The sequence below is a fragment of the Bos taurus genome, chromosome 13 (assembly GCF_002263795.3).
Source record: "Bos taurus isolate L1 Dominette 01449 registration number 42190680 breed Hereford chromosome 13, ARS-UCD2.0, whole genome shotgun sequence".
Taxonomy (NCBI): Eukaryota; Metazoa; Chordata; class Mammalia; order Artiodactyla; family Bovidae; genus Bos; species Bos taurus.
The window spans coordinates 43,502,119-43,519,730 of NC_037340.1; the positions used below are offsets into that span (position 1 = coordinate 43,502,119).

Genomic DNA, 17,612 nt, shown 5'->3' on the forward strand with positions numbered 1-17,612 from the left:
AGAGTTAAGTGGAACAGACGCCAGTCTCCAGACAGTCCCCAGGTAGGTTGGAACATTGCACATAAGGTTTCCTCTGATCATTCTGGTTTGAGGGAGGCAACTGGAACTGATCAAGACTGCACTGCCCAGGTAGGAGGAGGGTACAGGTGAATAATACACAATGAAATTTTTTGTCATTCTGTTCTGGACTTTTCCTAGTTGCCTGTTCACTTTTTGTGCTATAGATCTTTGTTTGACTGTTTTACAGAGCTCCTATGAGGTTTTTCAGCTGCCTTCTCTTTCTTTTCTTGTCTTTCCATGGGAGACTTCAGTCCTCCCATCTCACCATTTTGCTGACATTGCTGAACATGTTAAATTTTATTTGTCTTCACAATATCCCCGTCTATAAGTGCATCACAATTTCCATTACTATTTCCAAATTTGTTGTATTTTGTTTATAGGTTTTTCTTTTATGAACAATGTGAACAGTTAGTAAATTATGTAAAATATGTGTCTGTTACATTATGAGAGTACTATTAGAGTTATATAACTAAGTACAATGTATAAACACTAGAGTCTCTTTGCACACTGCACACGATATCCTAAAACTATTAATAATTAACTTCCAATAAGCTCTTTGCCAAAATTTCTGGTTTCCATATCATATTCAGGATTTCACCAGTCAGGTCTGTAAAGCATAATAATTTTGCTAGTGGAAAATGTAAAAAGGCAAATTTATTTTCATTTGAAGTTTTGATTCTTTATAAAGGGATTACATTTTCAAAAATGCTTATAAATGCTTTGAGATTGTGTGATTTGTGTATGTGTGTATGTTTGTACTGTAGACTGTTGTTTCAACTGATGTTTGATCGAGATTGGCTTTGTAATAGAAAAATAAAAAATATTGCTCTTGTGGAAGTTTCTAGTCTAAAATATGGTCAATAACTGTTCAGCTTATATCATCATTATATAATAATGTTCTACTGCAAAAAAAAAAAGCAAACAAGCTAACTGATTTCAATCCTGTTCTTACTCAATGGGCACTGGTTTAATCATGCTCCTCCTACAATATATCTGCTAACATTGGATGGTGCAGCTGGGGTGTTACCTTCCTGTTATTCCTAACCTGTGAAGGAAGAAGGAAAACATCAGTCTGCTTACTCCAAGGAGAAATAGGCAATGGATCCCAAAAGCCAGAGAGTGAAACTTAATGATGGCCACTTCATTCCTGTCCTGGGATTTGGAACCTATACACCTCCAGAAGTAACCTGGGTGGTTGTGGGTCAAGATATAAATAGTAGTGGATGTAACATGAGTGAAAGAGACTTGGGTTGTCAAGCACTGAGCTCCTGTGCAACTCTGGGAGGATCACATCATTCCACTTACGGGGCCAGAACCATGCCCTAGGAAAGAGGAGAGAGCATTCAGTCTTCACTCTGCATCAGGGTATGAAACTGTGCTCCCTGTAGATTACTTTGGGTCTGGGTTCCCCTCCAGTTTCTGTCTCTTTTCCAGCTTGGCAGAAGAGGTGAGACTCGGCTGTCAAGATCACTGACTGTCAGCTGCTTTCCTTTGTGGGTGACTGCAGTTGCAAGTTTTCTCTGTACATTTTATTAGTTTAAGAGCTCTTTCCTGCTTCCAATAATACAGGACCCAGAGAAGTATTTGAAGTGGAAGGTCCTGAAGATGAGATGACTGAAAATTAATGGAAGAGAATTGCTTTTCTACTGTGGGATACCTGCTTGGTGCCAGGCAAGAAACACTCCAGATGCTTTTTGCCTTGTGCTTCTGTTTCTGCTTGGAAACTTCTTCTGATGGGAACCATAGTATCACTAGAGGGGATAAGATGCAATCTTACAGGCCAGATTTTGTGATGTATCCTGGGGTTTTGTAATGTGTTTTTATTAAAGTATGGTCTGCAGTGCTTGGTCAAATAGGGGCTAGTGGACAAGTCTCTAGACTGGAAGCTAGAAAGTTTTCTATCTTGCATTTAGAATAGATGTGACAAGGGACTGGACTTATACTTTGAGGCTCACTATTCTAATTTTTAAAATGGAAAAATTATTAAGAGACATTTTGCTGATAGAAGACAGAATTTGTTTACTTCGTAGAGCACACTGGGTTGAGGGGAGGAAAGTGAAAGGGCTGTTACTGAAGCTCATGGGCTCATTCCCAGGTACATCCCCAAAAGTGAATGTCACTCAGTCACGTTTGACTCTTTGCAACCCCATGGACTGTACAGTCCATGGAATTCTCCAGGCCAGAATACTGGAGTGGGTAGCCTTCCCCTTCTCCAGGGCATCTTCCCAACCCAGGGATTGAACCCAGGTCCCCTGCATTGCAGGCAGATTCTGTACCATCTGAGCCACCAGGGAAGCCCATTCCCAAATGTCCGTGCATTTAAGAAAAACCAGAACTAGACCCAGCAGAACTGTGTTATACCAATTATCTACCTCCTTGAAATGGGAAAGATTTTGAATCACATAAAAAGAAATGGAATATTATTGAGCATTGAAGACAAAGTTAACCCATTTGCAATCACACAGAATAACTGGGAGAACATTAAGCTAAGTAAGCCAGAAATAGAAAGACAAATACTGCATGATATCCTTGTAGGTGGAATCCTAAATAGTGGTACTTGTAGAAGAGAGAGTAGAGGTATGGTGAGCAGAGGCTGATGACAAGACTGGGAAAAACGGAAAGATGTTAGTCAAGGGTACAGACCTTCAGTTATAAGATGCATAATTCTGGAGACCTGATGTACAGCAAGTTTGAAAGTGAAAGTGAAAGTGAAGTCGCTCAGTTGTGTCCAACTCATTGCGATCCTATGGACTGTAGCCTACCAGGCTCCTCCCTCCATGGGATTCTCCAGGCAAGAGTACTGGAGTGGGTTGCCATTGCCTTCTCCAGGGCATCTTCCCAACCCAGGGATTGAACCCGGGTATCCTGCATTCCAGGCAGACGCTTTAACCTCTGAGCCACCAGGGAAGCCCATAGTTAAAAATTATGGGTTATATCTTCCGATTTTGTAGAGACTAGATATAAATCTTCTTACAAGCACCTCCAAAAGGTAGCTATGTGAGGTAGTGCTTCTGTTTACTAGCTTGCTTGTGGTAATTATTAAGAGTGGATACTTACATGAGTAAGTACAATCCAGAGAAATGCCAGGCTGGATGAAGCTCAAGCTGGAATCAAGATTGCCGTGAAAAATATCAATAACCTCAGATGTGCAGATGACACCACCATAATGGCAGAAGTGAAGAGAAATTAAACAGCTTCTTGATGAAGATGAAAGTGGAAAGTGAAAAACCTGGCTTACATTGAAAAACTATGATTATGGCATCCTGTCCCATAACTTTATGGCAAATAGATGGGGAAACAATGGAAACAGTGACAGACTCTTTTTTTTTGGTCTCCAAAATTAATGTGAATGGATGTAGCCAGGAAATTAAAAGACACTTACTCCTTGGGAGAAAAGCTATAACAAACTTGGACAGTGTATTAAAAAGCAGAGACATTACTTTGCCCACAGAGGTCCATATTGTCAAAGCTATGGTTTTTCCAGTAGTCATGTTTGTGTATGGATGTAAGTGCTGGACCATAAAGAAGGCTGTGCACCAAAGAATTGATGCATTTGAACAGTGATGTTGGAGAAGACTCTTGAGAGTCCCTTGGACAGCCAGCAGATCAAACTAGTCAATCCTTGAGAAAATCAACCCTGAATATTCCTTGGAATGACTGATGCTAAAGCTGAAGCTCCAATACTTTGGCTACCTGATGCTAGTGATAACTCATGGGAAAACACCCTGATTCTGGGAAAGATTTAGAGCAAGAGGAGAAGGAGGGGCAGAGGATGAGAAGGTTTGATGGCATTACTCTCTCGATGGACATGAGTTTGAGCAAACTCTGGGAGATGGCGAAGAACAGGGAAACCGGAGTGCTGCTGTCCACGGGGTTGCAAACAGTCAGACACGACTAAGCAAGTAAATAACAAGAATAACCTATATGAGAATATCACATTGTACACCTTGAAAAGATACAGTCATTTTTTTGGGGGGTGTATTCTGTGTGGCTTCACTGCTAGGTAGAAGTCTTAGAATCTTTTACCTTGGTTCTTGATACTTTACTAGGACCTTGTAACTTTGATCATTTTGCTTCAAACACCTCACATTATAAATCATATTCATGACTACAACATTTTGTTGAGTCCTTTGAGTTCTTTCATCAAGTCACTGAATCTAAAGGTGGTTTTGCCATCCTCTGATACCAGCAATCCAGCCACTGATCACCTGAAGTTGAAGGGTTCCTGGGTAGTGTTCATTTAATTACTTATTAGGAATGTTAAGGGAAACTGTCATGGGTTCATTACTACACATACAGAACTAATCAAAGACACAGAAAAAAGTTGATTCTTGGGAAGATCAAAGCTTGTGTCTAGCAATATCTTATGTGGATATTCAACTTCTACCTTTGTTGCTTATGTAGGTTGCTAAGAGGGATGCTCTGGAATTCACCCCATTCGCTATAGAGGTTGGGTTCCACCATATTGACTGTGCTCATGCCTACCAAAATGAATAGGAGATTGGCCAGGTCATTCAAAGCAAGCTTGAAGATGGCACTGTGAAGAGAGAAGACATATTCTGCACTTCAAAGGTACTGTGTGTATTGTGTGTGTGCACGTGTGCAAGTGATTGTGCCAATCACTTTTGACAATTACATAATAGGGTCCTTTGGTTAGGAGTTGTTTGCTGAACTATGCTTATTGGTATATTCCTAAAGTATTAGAGTTCCCTGGTGGTTCAGTGCTTAAGACTTGGTGCTTTACTGCCATGAGCCAAGATTCCATCCTTGGTCGGGGAAGTAATATCTCACAAACCATGCAGTAAGACAAAAAAAAAAAAATTTACCTAGTTTATTATTAATCAACTTTCATTCTTTAACCTCTACAGCTTTGGTTAACTTCCCTTCGACCAGAGTTGGTCCAACCAGCCTTGGAAAAGTCACCAAAAAATCTTCAACTGGACTACGTCGATCTCTATATTATTAATTTTCCAGTGGCTCTGAAGGTTAGAAATTTGTGTGATCACATCAATGTTATATCTTGTGTTAGAATGTGTATCAACTTGCAGGGATGGTTGAATAAAGATTTGTCTTAGTAGGTTGAAGGGACGATTACACTAGAGTAGAATCCCTCAAATAATTATTTGTGATCATCTTTTTACTGGGTTTTGAATCCCTTACATGGATCCCATAGAAAGGCAGTAATAATCTGAGGCTCTGCCTGAAAAATTAAAGGAAACAGAAATCAGCCAGTTCTGAACAAAGTCCTGGATATGACTCCTGAGTGTCTGTGAAATTCATGAACCAAGAGTTTGGTGCAGCCATGGTGAGGTTGACACTGCCTTACATTGAACATTATGAGTTAATCTTGTCTTTTACTCTTTCAAGTTGAGCAGATTTGGTGGTGCTTCCTCTGGGTGAGTCAAATCTCTTAACTGTATAGGAAGTAGGGAGACATTGCTTACACTCTTGCCTGTCTTCACGATGAGGTTTGTAGACTGTACTTAGCCATTAAGCATGGTTTACTTAGAACTCTTGATTTCAAGTTACAGAAATAAACTCAAGCCACCTAATGCAAAATCGCTTAGTGGACTATGTAGATGGCAAGTACCAGACACAGAAAGATTTGAGGATTTGTAGCAGTGTTCAGAAATGTCTCCTTTCTTCTATCCCTTAGAGGATACTACTCATGATTTACTTTATTTTTTACTGAACATTTTGCATTGGTGGCAAATATGACCCTGGGGCAGTTCAAGGCTCATGGTCATGAATATTAGAGTGCATGTCTGGATCGTCCACATCCCATATCCACCTAAAGATAGCCTTGCAATTCACATGTCTGCCCTAGGGCACCTGATGCTCAGAGGGAAAAGAATTTCTGATATCTAGCCATATGAAGACTGCAATTTTTATTCTGGAAATTATGTCATGTAACTTACTGCCATTTCCAGCCCAAAAAGGCATTTCAAAATAGGCAAGTACAAGAAGCAGACAAAATACAGAGAAGTCACTGTGAGTCCCTTTTAGGACCTAGAAAAATTGTATTTATTACAATGTATATTGAGTGTAAGAGATTGGGATAAGCCTCCTTCCTAAAGGTATTGCTGACAACTCCATATATGCAAATCACTTTGCAAACACTGGTATTTAGAAATTTGTAAACCTACCTGATGGAGGTTTGATCCCTGGTGCCTGGCAACCTGGCTAAATGCAGATAAATTATTTTGTGACATAAATGACTGCTTCTATTCCAGCCAGGGGAGGAATTATCCCCCAAAGATGAAAATGGAAAACTGATATTTGACTCAGTGGATCTCTCTCGTATGTGGGAGGTGAGTCCAGGGAGGTGAGAACCAGGGGAGGAGTCAGCAGAGGGGGAACCTCCTTCATTTCTTCCACCTGTGAGAATGGGCTGTGGACCATCAGACTCAGAAGCTCATGAATCTAAGGGAATGGATGCTGGAGTTGTGTGGAGGAAACCATTGCTGAGATGTTCACAGAGAGGAACGGAGGAAGAGAATTTGGGACAGTTTAGACAGCCATCTTTTTCCTTCTATGTGATATGACTTCTCAGGAGTTTTTCTAAGGTGGGGCAGTAGTTTTTCTTTTTATATCATGACCTTCTTCCCAATTTTTCTTCTTGATAGTCAAGGGTAATTCTTGATGAATGAGTGTGATTACTGATGTTTTTCAGCATTAATTCTTGTTCTATTGCCCATTCCATGTGACTGTCCACCACCCCTCCCTCTCAGGTCTTGGAGATGTGTAAGGATACAGGCTGACCAAGTCCATTGGGGTGTCCAACTGCAACCACAAGCAGCTGGAGAAGATCCTGAACAAGCTGAGACTCAAGTACAAGTCTGTCTGCAACCAGGTGAGCAGCTCGGCTCCTCTCCCTCATGCTCTTCAGAACCTCGTTCTTGTCCTGGAGCCAGATGTCTGTCTATCCTCCCCTCCTGTTCATCCGACCTTTGTAGATAGATGATTCTAGAGAGTAGGGCCTCTATGGTGGTGTGAATAGAATCTATAACAGTATCTCTGTTTACAAAATTCTGGGTGGAAAAGTGGAATGCTTTCCTTCTAAACTGTGGGTAGAACCCAGAACTAGAGGAAGGAGGCATTTCCTTGAGATGAAAGGATGACCAGATGGAGGGGAAAGTGCCCTGGAGCAATCTGCATACAGGAAGGAAGATGAGGAAAACATGGAATCAGAAGTAAATTAATAAAGTAACAAATCAGCTGAGATGGGTGTTAAGAGTTTGTGTGGGGTTCTGATGTCTGAATTCTTGGTCTTGGTGTCTCAGCATTTAGGAGTCTTAAACAGGGAGCACAGTTCAGAAAAATGTGTTGCAGGTAATGAAAATCATCCAGTTTAGAGGGTGAAGTTAAAAGCTCAAGGTGATACTAACAATCTATGAACATCTACTCAGGAACATCTACTCAAATGTAGAGCCCAGCTTTTGATTATTCAATCTTGCACTGGTTCTGCCATACATGTCTATCATAAAATTAACTGTATAAATACACTTTTCTCAATTTCCCTGTTGATGTTGACATTTCCAATTTACATTTAATGATGTAGTCTTTAGCCTTTGAAATCTTTTCATCTTTCTCTGTTATATTAATATTGCCTTTGAATATAATCTGACATTCTTCTCTGTGGGTGTTCTACAGGTGGAATGTCACCCTTATCTCAACTAGAGCAAACTGTTGGATTTCTGCAAGTCACATGGAATTGTTCTTGTTGCCTGTGGTGCTCTGAGATCCCAACGAGTAAAAGAATGGTATTGAATCCTATTGAAGACACCTGGGAGTTTCCATAAAATTCAATTTTTGATGAAATATTTTAAATTATATGGTACTCTGATAACTCTCATAGGCAGAGGCAAGAGAGGGGAGGGATGAAATGAATCCTTCTTTTTTATCTTCCCATTACACAGCCATTTTTTCTATGTTGTATTAGATTGTCAACTTATCAATAACAAATGTCTGCATTGAAATCTATATAGAGTCCCCCAGTTGAGGCCAGAGACACAATCTTATGTCATGATTTACTTATTGACTAATGAACATATTTCTAAAAATATATATTGCAATCCTCACTTATCTCATATCTAAAATTGGGATAATAATATGTAACTCCTATGTCTATCATGTTATAAAAAATTTCAATTTAAAGCATTTCTTTGACATCTATAGAAATATAATAATAAAATAAATGTCTCTTATTTTGAGACTACTCAATTTTTATAAATACTTTGAAAAGTTAAATTTTAAAACAATTCCTGGTCTTTTCCATCTGTTTTTCTATTCATGCCCTTGATTTTAGAAGAAAAGCAATCCCTGAGAATTAAAGAGAATATACGAAATTTGGCAATCTGGTCTCTACCCAATAATGCATCTGAGTCACCTGCAGAGCTTTGTAAACACAGACTGGGAGGTGACACAGTTGAAGTTCTGTTCAGTTTGTCTTCAGCTCAGCCATGGAATTTATATTTATTACTACATCCTAGTTGATAGTGATGATGCCAGTCCTTGGACCACACTTTCAGAAGCTCTGGTTTAGAGTCTACCTATCTGGTCTGTATGGGAAGCCTACCTACAAACTGAGTATTCAGTCTCAGCTCTTTGGCATTTCTGGATTTCCTTCCAGGGTGAACTTGGACATGCCCATTCTCTTGGAGGAACCAGTTCTTTGTGCCATTACCAAAAAGCACAAGAAAACGCCACTCTGGTTGTCCTTTGCTACCAGATACAACGTGGGGTTGTGGTTCTGGCCAAGGGTAACAATAAGAAGTGGATCAATGAGAACATACAGGTGATGAGCAGGGCTCTGGGCAGAGGGCTTGTAAGGAATATCTTTCCTAAGGGTCATTCTTTGTCCAGCTCTCAAGACTATACTTGAGTCAAGACAAGTTATTTGTTCTTCCCTGTACATGAATACCTTGTGTATATTCCTGATGGTTTTCTCCTCCAGATTTGGCAACAGGAGAGACAGTATGGCTAGATAGGGTTAAGGTTGGACAGAAAATAGAGATCTTAGTTTCAGAGTTATATAAACAATTTATTCTGTTACCTCATGTAAATGATATCTTATTTTCTCTGTTCTCAATTGATAAAATTTCAATATGTGGTTTTTAAAGACTGTTTGAACTACTGTAACAAAATACTACAGATTGAGTGGCTGGGAAAAATACTAAATTTGTTTCACACAGTTCTGAAGCTGGAGGTCTGAGGTCAGGATGCCCGTGTGATCAGGTGAGGGCTCTCCTCTAGGTCACAGGCTTCCCTTGTATCTTAACATGGTGGAGTGGACAACAGCTCTCTCCAACATGTCCTTTATGAGTATGATATTGTTGAAATCTCATCCATGAGGGCTCTGCCATCATGATCTAATCACCCCCAAAGTTTCTATTTATAACACCATCAACATGTAAATTTGGGGACTCAAAAATTATGGCAGCATTCTTTAACCTCCTAATCATTATGGTTATATTTTGTATTTCCCTGAGTACTAATATATTTTCATCTTCACACATTTAATATTTTTGAGTTGCTGTCTTTGAGAAATTTCTCTTCAAGACTTTGTTCACTTTAGCTATGCTGTTTCTCTTTTGACTTCTGTGTAGGAGACTATTATTGTACTTTAGCCATAGCTGTAGAGGAAACTCTCCCCAGTTTCAGGATTTAATGCAGAGATCACTTCTGCATCTCTTGATTCTGTGGTTTGGCAAACAGCCTGCACTCAGCTCTCTTGGCTGGGCTCTCTTGTGCATTTTCAGTGCAGAGCAGCTTGGCAGTTCTGCTTTAGCAGGTGGATGTGGCTCTTGTCAGAGGATGCTGAACACCTCTCTGTATAGTTTTTCATATACAATTGGCTAGAATAAGTCTCCGTCTCAGCACTGTCATAAGATTGCCAGTCAGTGAGTGGGGGAATATCTCTTCCTTTGGGGTCGCAAGGAGTTGGACACACTGAGCGACTGAATAACAGCAAGTGCCCATATTTCCCACAGATTTTCATTGTCAATTCTGTCATATATAAAGTGTCCATAAGTACATTTCTGCCCACTCCTTTCTATTTAACTACTCAGCTTTCTGTACTGTGTTACTAAAGAGAAAATAAGTCTTGCTTTTCAGTATGGTATGTTCTTCTATTTTAAGGATGTCTTAACTGCTTTTGACTAGCTCTTCTCTCATTTAATATTAGTATCACTATACTGACTTCCACAAGAGAATATGTGTTTAAGTCTTTGGTTCATGTTGCATTGAAACACGAGATCACTTTGGAGAAAATTAATTTCTTTATAAAATTGAGCTTTTCATTTCATTATTATGATGTGAATTTTTAATAATTTGTTGTTCCTTAATGTTTAAGTACTTTTCATAGCTTTGTCCACAAAGGCATTTATATAGTTTTTGTTAGATTTCTTCATAGATAATGAGTAGTTTGATATCAGATTCCTGAACAGGCTTTCAAGGGGAGTCTCCTCCCCAAACTGCTTCAGCTGAATGCTGTCACCCTTAGGGCGTGTTGGGGAGAGGCAATCAGTCAAACGCCAGCTCAGGTTCATTATCGAGTCAGGAGTGTCTAAAGCAGTGTGTTTGGAAAAAAACGAGTTTAGATTTTTCGTTTTTTGTCTCAAGTAATTCACTTAGAAAGATAAGCAACTGATGCGCTGTAATCTTTTTGAGGTGGACTGAGAAGGAGAAGGTGTGGGAAGGAGAGGTGAGAACTCAGCAGAGGGTCCTAGGTTGCTCACCTGGAAGCTGAGGACAGACATGGCTTCCCTGTCCCCTCTTCTTGTCTCCATCCAGCTGGAAAGTCCTCCAGTCCCCAGGGGGAGGCCAGCTCCTTGGGGGAGGTGTTTGACTTTGAACTGACTCCAGAAGACATGAAGGCGATTGATGGCATCAACAGAAATATGAGATATTATGAATTTCTACCCTCAGTGACTTGCAGGTGTTTCACACATACACTGTTTTCTGTAGCAGGCAGGTCAGCAGGGGAACTAAGCTTTGTAAAAGTTTAATTCTAGGAAGCCAGTTCTGATTTCCAGCTTAGGAATCTACCAGGGGTTTTCTACAGACCTCAGACCAGAGGTTTCCTCCAGGGCTCCATTTCTCACCAACAGAAATGTGATAGGGGCTCAGGACAGCCTATCAGTAAAATCCCCTGGTTGACATCATGGTGATTTCACTACTTTGTACCCTAATCCCTGTGCCTGGTGTACCTCCTCTTAGGTTTGAGGGACCCAGTAGACACAGAGGGCACAGTGCCTGAGCTCAGTATTCTTTCAGTGTTCTTTGAACATGTTTAATCTTTATTTCTTTTTATACCAGGGGAAGATTATTGTATTAATAATAACTGTATAATAATGAATCCATCATGAATTGCATTCAAGTTTTGTTGTTGTTTTTAGTCACTCACTTGTTTCCAACTCTTGGTACTTCATGGACTATAGCCCACCAGGCTCTTCTGTCCCTGGGATTTCCCAGGCAAGAATACTGAAGTGAGTTACCATTTCCCTCTCCAGGGGATCTTGCCCCCCAGGGATCAAACCCATGTCTCCTGCTTTGCAGATGGATGGTTCCTTTACCACTGAGCCACCTAGAAAGCCTGCAATCATGTTAACCCCAACACAACTATAAAATGTATGTGGATGTTTTTATGGAGGAGGGTCCTAGAAAGGCCAACATCCATTAGTGCTACGATGTCACATGGGCCTGCCCCAGCCTGTCCCCTAAGTGTCTGGGGACATTCTCCCTAATAAGAATTTATTCACCAAGACACTATCCATTTCTTTCAAATTAATCTCTTCATTGTCCTTTCTTCCCTATTACAACTCCATGTCCTCATCCTTGTTATCTCACGAAACTGAATTACAAGTAGATCTTGAGCTTAACTGACCCTCCAGTGAGTGACTGCTTAGCAGGACACACTCAGGTAAGATCATCTGGGTCTCTCTGGTTTCTTGAGTCAAGACTCACACCATTGTTGTATTTGTCCATCAGGGGTCCATCCCCTGGGGAGCCTCTACCTTCTTGACTTTGATTTAGTCACTGACATGGGATTCCAGCTGCCTATTTACTGCATGAGGATGTCAGGATTGAAGAGACAGAAGACTAATCAAACAGGGAGAATTTGGAAGGGAGTTTAGAGAGAAGGGAATACCAATTATTGGAGAAATGAAGATTTTGTCTCCAATGAAAGATGTCAAAACTCTCCCTATTGTTTGTATAGCTGTATCATGCTTCTGATAAAAGACATGATAATTGGAAAAAAAGGTGGAAAGTTACTTTTCTGTACTTAAAGAGTTTTACTTATAGTTGTATGTTTTCCTTCATTAGGCTGTGAGTGCCTAGACTTATTTATCTTTGTGGGCTTGGGTCCACAGCCAGGCCCCTGGCGCCTGGAATCTCTTAAAATGCATTCTTTAATGAATTGAATTGAAAAAGACAGATTCTGAAAGAAAAGTAGAAACATGGAAAAAAGGAAAAAAGTAGTAATAGTAATTAGTGAGTCACCAGTGGTTTCCTCCATTATAAATAAAAAAAATAATAATCCCACTTTGAGCTATCTGATTGATTATTCAGGTGCATATGGTAGTGCTCTGATTGATGACAAGTTCCTTAGTGGAGGCACTCTGTATTTTGGGGGCTGCTCAGTATCTGCTTATTGATAGATGTGTGAAAAAGAGTCAGGCGTTCCACCTGTGTCTGAAATGACTTCCACAGTTAGCCCTAGGTCTTGCGCTCCCATATAAATTGTAAACTACCTGTCACCATGGAGTGAATATCACATGTGAATGTTGGGACTGGACGTGCGGGTGCCGTGTGCACATGGAGCAGACACCTGCCTGTGTGCTTGTCAGGGGAGAAGGAGGGATGTGTTTATAGATTTAGACAAATATATCCTGACTGCATCTATAGAGTAGCAGCTTTTGACAACATGACAGATTTGATAAATTAACCCTCCTCTTCTCTTTCAGTGGTGTTGGCCATCCTGAGTATTCATTTTCTGAAGAATATTGACTCTCAGCTCTCACTCTGATTCTTTGAGAATTACATGCTTTTAGGACTATAAAGAGGATTTTTGTACTTGGTGAAGGTGCTTAAATGAAGTGTTTGAATGTTTCAGAGCTTGCCTTTCCTTAAAAAAATAAAAAGTTTATGAAACAATAAAGACTTCAAAGTAAGAATACTATTTTTTTCAAAATTAAAAAATACAAATTGCAGAAAATTTGGAAAACAGAATGGAAGTGATAGAGTATAAAGATAAGCTGTGATTAACCCATTTAATAATACTTAAATTTGGTGCCTTAACTTTATGATTTTCCTGTAGAAATACGTGTGTATTTTGATTTACAAAGAGAAAAGATCTTTAATCTACAACTTGTCTACTTGTTTTTAACTTAACATAAGTATCTTGATAAAATAAAAATATGACTTAAAAAATCCAGTATTATATTTTGCTTACTATAAAGCAGCACATCTTATTAATTTATTTAACTTTTTAATTGTTTGCCCATGTTTAGCGTTTTGATGAGTTTTTATATATTTTGCCATTGATTCACTTGTTGCAATTCATTCATTAATTCAGCAAAACTTTACTGAATATTCTTTAGAAACACATGGTTTTATCAATAAATATTATTTTAAATGAGAAATTCTTGAGTTTATAGTCTAGTGGACCAAAGCTGTGAATGACATCAGAAGAATTAAGCTGTTAGAATTGGGTAAGTGCCTGTTGGAGATACTTCTGCACAATCTCTCCCACTTCTGTACATCTGTTAGGCAGAGACACCAACTACTCTTCATCCCACACAACTTTTCATTTGTACAAGAAACAGCCTTGCAACATAGAGATAGTGGCTCACTTCATTACTCTGGAACAGAAAACACCAAGTTCAGGAAAATCGAGCGTTTATGTAACATTTAAGGTCCAGCAAGTCAGCTGATGTGGGTGGAGCTTACTTAGTGAGGTGGGGAGACAGGAGCTGAAGAGAAGGCCCAGAGAGCCACTGGGACCTTGGGTCTGTATCATGTAGGTTTTTGAAAGGATTTTACTCTGAGAGAAATGGAGAATGATATTTTGGGATCTGAACAGAGTAGTTACATGAACAGAGATGCTTTTTTAAAAAAATTACCCTGGTTGCTATATTGAGAAGAAAGAGAGAAAAAAGAGCCCTCTTTTAGGACTCTACAGGAATCTAGGTGAGAGATGATGCTTGCGTGGACCACAGAAGGAATAGTAAGTGTGGTCAAAGTTGTTAGAGTAGGGATATATTTTAAGGGCTGCATCAACCAGACTGTCTAACGTATTGGGCATAAAGTGAAAGGAAAAGGGGAATCAAAGCTGAACCCCAACATTTGTGCTTAAGGGATAGGAAAAGGAGATGCCATTTTCTCAGCTGGAGACAATGTGGGGAGAACACATTTTTGTGGGAAGATTAGGAGTTCAATTATATATATTCAATTATAGGTATCTTTGAGATGCCTTTAGGTACTCAGTGAAGATGCATGCATACAGTTGGACATAGAAGTCTATCAGAGAAAAAGGTCAGCTAAAATATTTGTATTTGTGGTTTCTCAAATTTAGTTGCCACTTGAAGCCAAGAAACTAGAAAATTGGAGATAATATGTCATACAGTGAGTGAGTATAGACATGGATGTTAAGCTTCATGACAACTCAGTATTGAGGAGCTAGTTTTTCCTTAAAAAAAGAAAAAGTGGAGGAACCAGCAAAAGAGGCAGAGAAGGAGAGGCTAGTGAGGTGGGAGAGACTGTTCTTAGAAAGCACATGAAGGGTATGATTGGAGGCGAAAAGAGTCCAGTGCTTCCAAGTGGACAAATAAGAGAAGACTGAAACGGACCATTGGATTGGGCAGTTAACCTTGGCAAGGTCAAGTGGCGCTTTGATAGTGGTGAAGGCAAACCCTGAGTAGAGTAAGTTCAAGAAATGGTGTGAAGAGACCAATGAGAAACAGAGTATATACGGTTTTCAAAGACGTTGCTGTAATGAGGACCATGGAATTGGGCAGGTGCTGAAAGAGAAAGTGGAATTTAAGACAAGGTTCCCTGTTATGGGAGATGACCACCTGCGTCTGAGGTCAGAGGAACAGTCCAGCAGAGAGAGGAAAACCTATGATACAGCAGATGGAGGTGGGATTGATTTGAACCACATTTTAGTTAATACTGCTGGTATAACAAATGACCAAAAATTTGTGCTTTGAAACAACAGCAATGTATTAGTTTACATATCCTGAGGTCAGAAATTCAAAATGCGGTTCAATGGGCTAAAGTCAAAGTGCCACCAGGCCAGCATTCTTTTCTGGAGGTTATAGGGGAAAATCCATTTCCTTGCCTTATACAGATACTAGAGAACAGATCCTGTGTTGTTGTAAGAGGGTGTTTGCTAAGACCAGAGCATTCTCTTGAAAAAATTCTGTTAGCTTTGGCCCTGCTTCATTTGTATTCCAAGGCCAAACTTGCCTGTTAGTCCAGGTATCTCTTGACTTTCTACTTTTGTATTCCAGTCCCCTAAAATGAAAAGGCCATCTTTTTTCAGTGTTAGATTTAGAAGGTCTCTTAAGTCTTCTAAGAACACATCAACTTCAGCTTCTCTGGCATTTGTGGTTGGGGCATAGACTTGGATTTCTGTAATGTTGAATGGTTTGCCTTGAAAATGAACCAAGATCATTCTGTCATCTTTGAGACTGCACCCAAGTATACTGCATTTTGGACTCTTTTGTTGACTATGAGGGTTACTCCCTTTCTTCTAAGGGATTCTTGCCCACAGTAGGAGATATAATGGTCAGTTGCATTAATTTCAACTATTTCCCATCCATTTTAGTTCACTGATTTCTAAAATGTCCATGTTTACTCCTGCCATCTCCTGTTTGACCACATCCGATTTACCTGGATTCAGAGTTCTAACATTCCAGGTTCTTATGCAATATTATTCTTCGTAGCATCAGATTTTACTTCCACCACTAGACACATCCACAATTGGGTGTTGTTTCTGCTTTGGCTCTGCCTCTTCATTCCTTTTAGAGCTATTTCTCCACTCTTTTCTAGTAGCACATTGGACACCTACCAACCCAGGGGGTCTCATCCTTCAGTATGATATACTTTGGCCTTTTCATACTGTTCATGGGGTTCTCAAGGCAGGAATGTTGAAGTGGCTCACCATTCCTTCTCCATCATCAGATCTCTCCATCATGACTTGTCCATCTTGGGTGGCCCTGCATGGCATGATAGTTTCCTGAGTTACACAAGGTTTGTGTAACTGATAGTTTCATGAGTTACACAAGGTTTGATCCATGTGATCACATTGTTTAGTTTTCTGTGATTGTAGTTTTCATTCTGGAGGCCATAGGATTGAAATTCTTGCTTCTTCTGTGTTGCCCTCTGATGGACGAGGATAAGAGGCTTGTGCAAGTTTCCTGATGGGAGGGACTGTCTGTAGGGAAAGTCTTTCTCTGGTTGGCGGGGCAATGCTCAGTAAATCTTTAACCCAATTTTTTGCTGATGAGTGGTGAAATGAAGCAGAATCTTTTGTTCCTTGCCCCTGTACCATGTCCTTTCCCTGCTCTTTGTGGAAAACTTCAAAGAATAAGTTTAATCAGAGAATTGAGAAATGTAGACACAAAGGAAAAAGGTCAAAAGAGACTAAATAATAACCGTGTGGTCATTAAGCATAATCAAGGACCTTCAGCTCTTTCTCAAGGGCTAGAGATAATATTGTGAACCATATCCTGTGAGCTGCCATATAGATCCTAGAACACCAGGTGGAGAAGTTAACCACATGATGACCAGAATATATCCATGACATAAGCTGCCACACTTCTGAATGATGGCCTCAAGAAATGCAAACAAATGGGTCCTGGAACTGAAGACTAATGTACATAAAACAGTCAAGATGACACGGGTCAGACCACTGATGACCAATTTGAAGATGACTGTCAGAGCTGACTGTGCTGTTTCTGCATATAGCACCACTATCACTTCTGTCTATAAGGGCTCTGGCCCCACTGGTTTCCAGTGGAGGGGGGTCGGGCTTTGGATCGATGTCTGCCACACCAACAGCTCAGTTGCTGGAATCTGAAATCAAACAAACTTTCCTTTCCACTAACCTGGCCTGATTATTGGATTTGAAACAACGAGCAGCTGCACCGCACCGACACACACACCGTTTTGGTAACAGTGGGACTGCTCCCTCCAGTAGAAGGGAAAACCACTAGGCCATTCTGGAATGACCTAAATGAAATTCTTTATGATTATACAGTGGAAATGATGAAAAGATTCAAGGGATTAGATCTGAAAGACTGAGTGCCATAGAGTGCCATAGAAAAGAACTAAGGGTGGAGGTTTGTAACATTATATAGGAGGGGGTAATCAAGACCATCTCAAGAAAAGAAATGCAACAAGGCAAAATGGTCATCTGAGGAGACCTTAAAATAGCTGAGAGAAGAGGAAAAGCAAAAGGCAAAGGAGAAAGGGAAAGATTTACCTATCTGAATGCAGAGTTCCAAGTAATGCTGGGAGAGGTAAGGAAGTCTTCTTAGATGATC

The 17,612-nt window shown here is 40.0% G+C and overlaps 1 non-coding gene and 1 pseudogene across 2 annotated transcripts; one reads left to right on the plus strand and one right to left on the minus strand.

Moving 5' to 3' along the window:
* The first annotated feature begins 1,041 nt into the window (after window positions 1-1,041).
* LOC100335780 (dihydrodiol dehydrogenase 3-like) lies at window positions 1,042-13,691 on the plus strand (annotated as a pseudogene). Its single transcript, XR_009496903.1, has 7 exons — window positions 1,042-1,242; window positions 4,465-4,632; window positions 4,929-5,045; window positions 6,294-6,371; window positions 6,792-6,913; window positions 7,714-7,823; window positions 8,693-13,691. The product of XR_009496903.1 is annotated as a dihydrodiol dehydrogenase 3-like (transcript).
* TRNAS-GGA (transfer RNA serine (anticodon GGA)) lies at window positions 2,896-2,967 on the minus strand. The gene has a single exon. It is a non-coding gene; the product is annotated as a tRNA-Ser (tRNA).
* Window positions 13,692-17,612: the final 3,921 nt, after the last annotated feature.